The 11,520-nt window shown below is 46.8% G+C and overlaps 1 pseudogene; it reads right to left on the reverse strand.

Moving 5' to 3' along the window:
• Positions 1 to 4,465: 4,465 nt before the first annotated feature.
• Positions 4,466 to 8,327, reverse strand: LOC143386705 (arylsulfatase D-like; annotated as a pseudogene).
• Positions 8,328 to 11,520: the final 3,193 nt, after the last annotated feature.

Consider the following 11,520-nt stretch of genomic DNA (forward strand, 5'->3'; position numbering starts at 1 on the left):
CCCCACAAATAACTCGCCCTTTTTTTGGAAAAGATGTCAATAGTGTTATATGTATAAATTATTAATGTCTAAATGGCAAGTTTATTATTATTATTATTATTATTATGCTATGTATTAGTTAAAAAACTTTTTCTGTTCATATTATTATAAGGTATATACTCTTTTCTATAACTTTATAGCATACATCATTGTGTATCAAAATGACCTTTTGGGGTTTGGGAGGTGAGGGGACGGATCATGGGGTTAAAAATGATGGTGGAATATGATGTATATCATTATATAAAGTATGTGTATAAAGAAGTGAATTCATGTAAATATAACTTGTATAAAAGCAGAGAAATGAAAAATAGTTCTCTATATGTGTAATAAGAATTGTAATGCATTCGGTTGTCATATAAAATTAAAAAAATATTTTAAAATTAAAGATAAATGATGGCATTATGTTCTTACTGAAAATAAATACTACTTTTAAAAATTGAAAAAAAAATGTCTGTTGGTGAGTTGTAAACTTTATGAAGTACAAAATGTATCCTAAACATTTGGTAATACATAAACCTAGATGCAGGTATTTATACTGTTGTCAGAAAAATTAAATAAATACTGTAGAATTCATTTTTGCAATGTATACTCATAATTATATGAGATGCATTTTGTACATATACATGTATAGTACCATTATATATAATTAATAAATGATAACTACATCTCACATTAACTACATTTATTTCAAATTAATTTCTCTTTTGAAAGCACTTATATATGACACTCTTTCATATGTACCGTTGGTGTGTCTTCAAATTTGTCAATTTTATATATTATGTTCTTTCCTTTATTCTCCTTTTTATAGAATTTCTTTCTCCAAATTATTGAGATTAATAAATTTTTTAAAAATTCAGTAGACCAGTGCAGTCTGTAGATTTTCTTTTTTAACCTAAGACAAAATACATCCCAATTTTAATAGGCTTATTTTTATGTAAATGACTTTTTAAAACCTGCATATATAACATCCTTACCTGACCTTACTCTGGACTATTGATATCTGGGTGAAGGGGATCTCAAAGTGATCCATGGAAAAGGCAAAACAGGGATGGATCAAGATGTGACCTTGGTGGATACTGAGTATGTAGTAGTGAGTATTCATGAAAAAGTATTGGTGGAATAGGTACAGGTAGAGAAAAAAGTGCTGTGAAGGAAGGAGGGAAAGAATGACCAGCTCAAGAGTTCAGATTTAAAAAGTCTAATGGTGGATCAATGGTAATATGAGAGTAAAGGGTAGTTTCTTTGAAGGCAGAAATAAGGTAGAAGTGAAAGTAAAAGGTAACTCTGGCACAGTCCCCAAGAGAAAGAGTCAAATGAACACTACTCTCTCTCTCTCTCTCTCTCTCTCTCTCTCTCTCTCTCTCATGTATGTGTGTGTGTGTGTGTGTGTGTGTGTGTGTGTGGATATATATATATATATATATATATATATATATATATATATATATATATCATCTCTCCTCCTCCTTTTCATCTCTACTCCTCATTATCATCTCTTCTCCTTCTCCTCCTCATCATAATCATTCTCCTCTTCCCCCTCATCTGTCCTCCTCCTCCTCATCATCATCATTATCTCTCCTCCTCCTCCTTCTCCTCCTCCTACTCCTAACCCTTCTTCTCCTCCTCCTCAATTTTCTCCTCCTTTTCCATCTCCTTCTCTTCCTCTTCCATCTCCTCTTTCTTCATCTCCTCCTACTCTTCCACCTCCTTGTCCTCCTCCTCCATCTCCTCCTCAACCTCCTCCCTCTCCTTTTCCACCTCCTCATCTCTTCTCCTCCTCCTCATCACCATCATTATCATTTCTCCTCCTTTTCCTCCTTCTCTACCGCCTCCTCATTCTCCTCCTCCTCCTCCACCTTCTCTTTCTCCTCTTCCTCCTCTTGATCCCTGTCCTCCTCCTACTCCTTCTCCTTCGTCTTCTCCTCGTTGTTCTCCTCCTCTTCCTCCTCCTGCTATTTCTCCTCGTCTTTCTTCTATCACCTCTTCCTTCTGCCTCCTTCTCTTTCTTCTGCATCTCCTTCTCCTCCTTCTGCTTATTATCCTCCTCCGCCACCTCTTCCTCATCTCTTTCCTCCTCCTTCTCTTTGTTCTCCATCTCCTCTTCCTTCTCCTCCTCCATCTCCTCCATCTCCTCATTCTCCATCTTCCCCTACTTCTCCATATCTCCTCCTCCTCCTCCAATCTTTTCCTTCTCCTCGATTCTTCTCCTCCTCATCATCAATATCATCTCTACTCCATCTCCTTCTCCTAATCCTCTTCCATCTCCTGCTCCTTCCCCTTCCTCTCCTCCTTCTCCCACTACTTCTCCTTCTCCTCCTTATCTCTCTCCTCCTTCTCCATCTCCTCTTTGTCATGCTCCATATCCTATTTGTCCATCTCCTCTTCCTCTTCCCCTCTATCTCCTCCTACTCCTCCTACTCCTTCTCCTCATCTCTTTTCCTTCTCATCATCATCAACATCATCATCTCTACTACATCTCCTCCTCCTCCTTCTCCTCCTCTTCCTACCACTACTTCTCCTCCATCTCCTTTTACTCATCCTCTGTTTACTCCTTCTTCTCCTCCCTCTCCTCCTCCTCCCTCACCACCTCTTCCTCCTCCCTCTTCTCCTCTTCCTCCTCCATCTCCTCTTACTTCTTCTCATTCTTTTTCCTCCTGCTCATCCTCCTTATCTCTTCTCTTTCTCTTTCTCCCCCTCCTTCTCCTCTTCCTACTCCTTCTCCTAACTCTCCTCCTCCTCCCCCTCCTCCTCCTCCTTCTCCACTCTTTTTTGCTACATCTCTTCCTCTTATTTCTCCCTGTCCTCCTCCTCCTCTTCAACATCATCATTTCTCCTCCATCTCCCTCCTCTTCCATCTCCTCCTGCCCCTTTTCCTCCTCCTTTTTCTAATCTCTCTCTTCTTCCTTCTCCTCCATCTGCTGCTCCTCTACTCCTCCTCCTCCTTCTCCCCCTTCTTCTCCTTTTCCTCCTCCATGTCCTCTTCCTCCTCCTTATCCTCGCTCTCCTCCTCCTTCTTCTGCTACCCCTCCTTCTCCTCCTCCTCATTCCACTTCTTCTCCTCTTTCTCCATCTCCTCTTTTTTTTCCTCCTCCTCCTCCTTCTCCTACATTTCCTCCTTTTTTCCTTTCTCTCTTCCTCCTTCTCATTTCTCCTTCTCCTCGTCATCATCATTATCTCTCCTTTTCCTCCTCTTTCTTCTCCTCATCCTCCCCTTTCTTCTCTTTTTCCTCCTCCATATCCTCCTCCTTCATCTCCTCTTCCTTATCCTCCTCCTCCTCTCTTTTCTTCCTCCTTCTCATCTCTCCTCTTTCTTCTCCTCCTCCTCAACATCTCTCCTCCTCTTCCTTCTTCTCTTTTTCCTCCCCCCCACTTCTCCTTCTTTTTCGCAACCTCCATCTCCTCATTTTTCTCCCTCTTCTCCTCCTCCTCATCATCATCATCTCTCTTCCATCTCCTCCTCCTCTTCTTTCTTGTCCTCCTCCTGCTCCTCCTCCTACTTCTCCCTCTCCTCCACCTTCTTCTCCTCTCCTCTTCCTTATTTCTCTTTCTCCTCCTCCTCCTCCACCTCCTTCTCCTCTATCTTCTCCTTTATCTCCTCCTCATCTCTTCTTCTCCTCCTTTTCATCATCTTCATCATCATCATCATCGTCGTCATCTCTCCTCCTTCTCTTCTTCCTCCTCCTCCTTTTCTTTTCAGCCTCCTCTGTCACCTCTTCTTCCTTCTCCTCCCTCTCCACCTCCCCCTCCTCATCTTTCTTCCTGATCCACATCATCATCATAATCTCTTCTCCATCTCCTCCTCCTCTTCATCTATTTTTTCTCCTTCTCCATCTTCTCCCCTACTTCTCCATCTTTTCCTCTGCCTAATCCTCCTTCTCCTCCTCCTTCTTCTCCTCAGCCTCCTTCTCCTGTTCCATCTCCTCCTCCTTCTTCTCCTCCTCCTCCTCCTCATCATCATCTCTTCTCCATCTCCTCCTTCTCCTCCTCCTCCTCCTCTTACATCTACTCTCCCCTACCTCTTCTTCTTCCACATTCTTTTCCTCTTTCTCCTCCTTTTTCTTATCCTCTTCCTCCTCCTCCCCCTTTTTCTTTCCCTCCTTCTCCTCTTCCTCTATCTCCTCCTCCTCCATCTCCTGCTCCTTCTTCTCCCTCTTCTCCTCCTCATCTCTTCTCTTTCTCCTCATCATCAACATCATCATCTCTCCTCCTCCTCCTCTTCCTTGTCCTTCTTTTTCATCTTCTTTCCTCTTCTTCATCTCCTCCTTCGCCTCCATCTCCTCCTTCGTCTCCTCTTCCTCCTCCATCTCTTCCTCCTTCTCCTCTTCATCATCATCCTCCCACCCCTCCTTCATAGTCTCCTTGCTCTGGGACCTCCAATGCAGACTTCTATGGCTCCCTTTCACTGTCCCTCCCCGTGGCTATCCCCTCACCTCTGTAGAACCCGTTGCACCCACCCCCCGAGCTGCTGGTATTTGTCTGTGGCCTCCAGTAACCCTCCATGATTGGAGGCGAAATAGGTGAGCATGGAGTTCTTCAGACTTTTCTATTCAAGGGCATGGAGGGCTTTACCTGTGGAGAAGGTGAAAGGTGTCAGAGAGAGCACTCACACGGGTCTCAGCTGGGGGCATGCGCTTCCCATTCTATGTACAAGCCACCTGGTTCTGGACAGTCACAGAAAGCATCCCGTGCCCAGAGCCCACAGGGACACGTGTGATCACTGTGCTGAGACTGTGGTGCCCATGTCTCCTTAGCACCATGTCACCTCAAAAACCAGAAGAGACTTGCAAAGAAATATCCAGGATGTCGCCAGCAGGCGTGGTTTCGATGTGTGGTGCCTGTGGCGTCAAGTGCCCTAATAAAAGGGTGAGAAGGTGGCCCGGGGTGGGGAAAAGCAATGACAGATTCCAGCCCACGTGGAAGGAACCACAAGCAATACACTAAAATTTATGATGGCCATGATCAGCAGAGCAGGGGACACCTACAAACTCAGCAGTAGCTCCCTGCACCGTGGAGACCAGTGGTCCTTTCCACCGCTGAAGGCACAAAGGCTAATTCACGAGGGCATGTGAGCTGCTGTCCTCATTGGGGACATCTGCCTTTCACGTTGCTCAGATGTCAGGATATTCATGCAAGGACCTGACCTGAGAGGGTTTCCACGTCTCCAAGAAACCCTCGAAGATGAAAGAGTCTGCAAGTTCTTGCTTCTCTTTAGCATGTCCCCAAGCCCTGAAAGCTGAGCCCTTTTCCTCCACGATGCTGAAAGCTAACGTTGTCTCTCTGCTTCCTGTAACCACTAAGGGTGATGCTGAATGACAACTCCCCACAAAACTGATTGCCAATGAAATTATTGGTTTTGTGCAAAATTAGAGTATCACTGGGAATAAATGAACAAACAAGGGATATGAGTGGGGTGTACTCTCCCCCATTCTTCATCTTGACTTACCTAAAAACCAGTCCATCTGTCCACATTGTTTCTGTATAAACCGTGGTGGCTTCTCCTGAGGAAGGCTTTCAAGGTCACCAGAGGAGTGTGGACGTGCGGCAGGAACACAAAGAGGAGAAAGGGCCTGTCCTTGTTTGTGAAAGAAGAAAACCACTTGAATTATGGACGGGTGATGATGGCGTTCACAGTGGACCTTAAATGTGCTGCGTCGGTGACCTGGGTTCACCTGCTGGGATTTTACTGTGAGGGGTCCCCCACAAACTCATGGGTGAGACCATGCAAGAAAGTTCAGAGGTAAAATAATTAGATTATGAGAGGTGTGACCTAGAAGTGAATTAATCCACTTGGATGAACTAACTGGGTGGTGATTGTACTAGGTGGGGTGTGGCTGGAGGAGGTGATCCCTGGGATGTGCCTTTGGGGTCTCTATCCTGTCCCTGGTGAGAAGAGCTCTCTCTGCTTCCTGTTGCCCTGTCCTGAGCTGCTCTCTTCCTCCAGGCCCTTCCACCATTTTGTTGTGCTCCACTTGTGCCGGAGCCATTGAGTTGGCCAACCATGGACTGAACCTTGGAAACCATGAGCCCCAAATAAACTCCTCTAAATGTTCTTCTTGGGAACTTTGGTCACAGTGGCAATTTTGTCTGAGTAAAACAACATCCACTGTCACTATAGTACAGGAAGATATTTTGAGAGGGAGGGACGGGACAACCCGTCGACCCACCCTGTGTTACAGAACATTGCCATAATTATTATTTTATAATTAGGTGCTTCTAATTTCTGACTTTCCCTAATTTATATATTATATATCTTCATAGGTATGTATGCATAGGTAAATAGCTATATATTATAATATATATATATATATATATATATATATATATATATATATATATATATTTAATTATTACTTATATAAGAATGGTTGGGTACTTTCCGGGGTTTCAGACATTCCCTGGGCCTTGAAAGGAGTCCCTGATGCATGACCAGTACTCGGATACTTTCCAATGCAGCCCAGGTAACCCAACGCAGAGACCCGAGTGTGGAAACCAATTTATAGAAAAAGGTCAGACCTTTCTTTTTTCTTCTTGTTTTTTTTAGCACCAGAGATGGAACTCAGGGGTACTTCACCACTGAGTCCCTTCCACAGTCCTTTTGATATTTTATTTACAGACAGAGTCTCACTGAGTCTTTTAGGGCCTCACCAAATTGCTGAGGATAGCCTCCAACTTGCCATCCTCCTGCCTCAGCCTCCCCAGCTGCTAGGATGACAGACATGGGCAAAGTGACTCCATAATGAAATCCTTCATCATATACACTGAGGAATACTATGTAGCCATGAAGAAGGATAGCTTCCTTTCATTTGTGAATGAAGTGTATGGACCTTTTCAATGCACCTGCTGCTATGGAACCCCAGGGTAGCTCATGGCTCAGAACTTGCCTCCTCCAGCATAGTGAGGGTCCCCAGTTTGGATGTAGGCCGTGGCTTCCTGCATCATCCGTCTGATGGTGCTCCCCACATCCATGGGCTGCTTGGTGACCTGGTGGTTCCGCATGAGCATGCAATTTCCAGCGTCGCAGGAACCAACAGCTGGAGAAGCACATGGTGGAGAAGAGGAAGACAAGGCCGGCTGTGCCCCTCTTCGGTCCAGGGAACCAAGAGGAGGCCGCTGAGCTTGGAGGCTGCGAGAGTCAGGATGCCCAGAGCCAGGACTCAGGTGTAGCGGCTGAACCGGGCAGTCACGGTGACCCACAGCTCTGGGGGCCTGTTGGGGTCGCAGTCATTGACCAGGGTGAAGGGCAGCCTCTAGAAGTAGTCGAATCCATGGTTCAGCGGGTGGTGGCAGTGGTCCCCGCGGGATGCGCACCTCACGCCCTGGTGCCACTTTGCTGCGAGCAGGGGTGGGTAGTAAGCCACACCAAGGGCGCACGCATTGCCTGGGACAAAGAACCCCGGCGCCATTTGGATGCAGTCAGGGGAAAGAAAACCTTCAAAGAGCAGATCCTGAATCAGCGGAGGCCATGAGTGACCTTAGCCAGGACTTGCTTTAGGTTTTGGGTACCAGGGATTGAACTCAGGGCCACTCGACCCCCAGTCCCCATTCCCAGCCCTTTTTGTGTTTTATTTAGTGACAGGGTCTCGCCAAGTTGCTCAGGGCGTCGCTAAACTGCTGAGGTGGGGCTCCAAATTGCGGTCCTCCTGACTCAGCCTCCTAAGCTACTGGAATTACAGGCAGCGGAGCCAGGCTCTGAAGAGCTTTCTGATTCCTTGCGGCTGAAGAAGAAGGACAGGTCCAGAGAAGGAAAGAAGGCATAATATATATCAAAGAACCACAAACCTCTGCAATGGGGAGAACTTCTAAACTGGAAACCATTCGAGAGGGCCAGAGCAGGGACAGGTACCAACTTCATCATATACAGGTACCATCCTTCATCATATACACTGAGGAATACTATGTAGCTACGAAGAAGGATAGCTTCCTTTCATTTGTGAATGAAGTGTATGGACCTTTTCAATGCACCTGCTGCTATGGAACCCCAGGGTAGCTCATGGCTCAGAACCTGCCTCCCCCAGCATAGTGAGGGTCCCCACCTTTGGATGTAGGCCGTGGCTTCCTGCAGCATCCGTCTGATGGTGAAGGATGAAAGAGTTTTTTTTTTTCTTTTTTCCTCCAGAGGAAAATTGGTCCCTCGACAATTGGATGGGAGGGCCATCAGGTGTCCGCATACCTACGAGGCCGGTGGCGTAGCCTTGCTGATTTAGGATTTTTGCAAAAGTGGTTTCGTTGGCAGGAAGCCCGCCTGAGCCCGCATTCCAGTAGAGGACCTGGTACTCATCACTACCCATTCCTGCAGAGCCGACAGCACAGCAATGTTCACGTTCCCTTTGCCAGGAACAGGTTTTAGCAAAGGGATTCTGGGCACCAGGGGACAGTCAGCAAGAATCTGGTTGTCAGCACTTGGGGAAGGTGGGAGGTGATGCTCTAAGTAGGTAGTGGGTGCAGATCAGAGAGGCTGTTAACTGTGCTATTGTGCACAGCATGACCCCACCACTGAGCATCATCCACCCCAATGTCAGCTGTGTAAGTTGGACACATTTTGCCTATCATGAGAACCTACCCAGTATCTATCTATCTATCTATCTATCTATCTATCTATCATTACCTATCATCCAGGTATCATTACATCACATATATCCCCTTCCTATACACACCTCATTTATCTGTATTATGCAGTGACCCAGCCCCTAGAGCTCAAGGAATTCCCCATGCACTGTCAGATGACAAGTGCTAATCTCTTCCCTTCTACCTTGGAGGAGGCTGCATCTGGTGGGAGCTAAGCTATAAAAGCTCAGACCTTGTTCTTCATGCTCCTAAAGCTGACCACCTCAGTGGCCCCCCATAAGAACAGGTTTGCTCCCCTGAGGACAACTGGGAAAGTGCAGAGACACTGGAGGTATCCCACTTTGGAATGTGGTGCTATTGATGAGCAGCAGGTGGAGACCAGAAATGTTATTCAACATCCTACAATGCACATGATGGGCCCATCACAGAGAGTGATCTGGGCCAGTGTACCAGTAGGACCAAGGCTAAAGAACCTTGTCAGTCCTTCCATCCATCCATCCAGCCAGCCACCCATGCACCCATCCAGCCAACCATCCCTCCACCCATCCATTCATCCATTCATCAATCCACTCACCCACCCACCAAGTCATCCACCATTTAACCATCCATCTATCCATTCATCTATTCACCCATTTGCCCATCCAACCACCCATCTGCCCACCCATCCACCCACCCATTCATCCATCCACCCAGCAAGCCACCCATCCACCTATTCATCAATCCATCCAGGATACCATCCACCCATCCATCTATCTATCCGTCCACCCACCCACCCACCCACCCACCCATCCATCCATCCATCCACTCATACACCCATCCATCCATCCATCCACCCATCCATCCACCTACCCACCCATCCACCCATGCACCCATCTATCCACCCATCCATCCATCCAGGCAACCATCCATCCATCCATCCATCCATCCGTCTATTCATCTATCCATCCATCCACCCATCTATCCACCCACCCACCCATCCACCCATCTATCTATCCATCTATCCATCCAGGCAACCATCTATCCATCTACCCATCTATCCATCCACCCACCCACTCACCCATCTATGTATCTATCCATCCATCTATCCACCCTCCCATCCACCTTTCCCCCATCCATCCACCCATCTATCCATCCATCTATTGACCCACCCATCCACCAATCCACCACCCATCCACCCACCCCTTCATCTATCCATCCACCATGGGTGGATGGGCAGATAGACAAATGGATGATGCCTGGTTGAAAACACGGACAGATGGGTGGGTGGAGGAATGGCTCATTCATAAATGGATACATAAGATTCATGCTGATGGATTTGAGGTAAAATTCTAGTGAGTTGCTAACCCTGAGAATAAAGGGCTCAGAACAGAGTTCATTTTTACAAGCCTGTATGTAAGTAATCCTCTACACAGTTTAGCCAACATAAGAAAATACCCCACACTCTCTAAGATCCTCTGGCCTCCAAAGACCCAAATTCAGACCTTCTCCTTGTTGATTTTAAGTGAATTATTCCACTAAACTGCACACAAGCCACCACCCCACCACCCAAACTGCACTCTACCTTAGTGTAAGGTTCCCATAGCAACCAACATCCCAGATGCCCAGAGCATCTACCATGATCAGCAGGATGTTTGGCTTGGAGGCGTTCAGTGATTTCTACTCACAGGTCTGCATAAGCCAACATACAAGGAGGAGAAGCAGGGTGGAGTCCCTGCAGAGGAAATAAATGTACAGGATTTGGCATGCAAAGTATAGACCATGCATATGTAGATGTCAGGGGTCTGGTGAGGGATTGAACCGAACTCCGATGATGCCAACTGAGCCCCAAGAGAATTATCCAGTTTTGAGAAGCCTCTGGTTTTGCACGGAATCCAACAGCCCAAAAAAAACCAGGGAGAAGTCCCTATTGCTAATGGCCAATCAAGACCAACGCTGAGAGAGGCCCATTTCCTTCCTGCACCCAAACTGGAGATTCTCAACAAGCAATCAGAAACTGAGCCATATAATAAGAAAGTTTCCTCCACTTTAACCCCATGCAAACATCACAGAGGTCCCCTCTTTATCCTCTGGGGACACATTTCAAAAATCTCAGAGGATGTTGAAAGTTCAGCTAGTACCTAACCCTATTTAGACTATACTTTTCCAGTATATATAGATGCATGTCATAACGTATAATTTATAATCTAGGCACAGCAAAGGATTAACAGCAGCAAATCATAACAAAATAGTTGTAACAATGTGCTGTGACAAATACCTGATTTACAGGTTTTTCACTTTCTGTTTATTCTCCCCTTTTTGGACATTGGGCAACTGAATCCTGGGAGATTTCTGAGTGCATTTGTGGTGACCTTTTGTCGCTGCCAACACCCCAGGGCAACGCTGGAAACACCCTTTCTTGAGAAGTCATGGTCTCTTTCAGTTTGTTTTTTCACTAAATGGTTCCTCTGTTTTAAGGTCATTTGAGCTCAACTCAGTAAAGCGCTGGCGAATGTGGCAAGATTTGGGGTCCAGAACCGGGGCCTGCCGTTTGGGGTCCTCGGCGGGTCAGGAGGTGGCTGATGGTTGGCAGGCGCCTTGGCCCACAGTGCTCGGAGCTCCAAGGCTGCACTAGTGGCAGGCCGGCAGGGACACTAGGATTTTAAACCACAAATGGGGGATTCAAAGCAACCCCAGGGACACAGTGCAGCCAGCAGAGAAGAGAGTCCCTGAGCGTCTGAATAGGGGGCCAGTCGCCCCACCGCCCCAGCGGCTACAAGGAGCGTCACTGCCGGGTCCTGGGCTCCAGCCACCCCAGGACCCAGAGGGACTCAGCTGTCCAGGACGCCCTGGGGGTGGGGCAACCGGGGAGGGCAGGCAGGGCAGAGTCACTGTGATGTCACAGTGTGTGGGGAGGAGGGTAGCCTGAGGGAAGGGACG

This window comes from Callospermophilus lateralis, unplaced genomic scaffold (assembly GCF_048772815.1).
Source record: "Callospermophilus lateralis isolate mCalLat2 unplaced genomic scaffold, mCalLat2.hap1 Scaffold_120, whole genome shotgun sequence".
In the NCBI taxonomy this organism is placed as follows: domain Eukaryota; kingdom Metazoa; phylum Chordata; class Mammalia; order Rodentia; family Sciuridae; genus Callospermophilus; species Callospermophilus lateralis.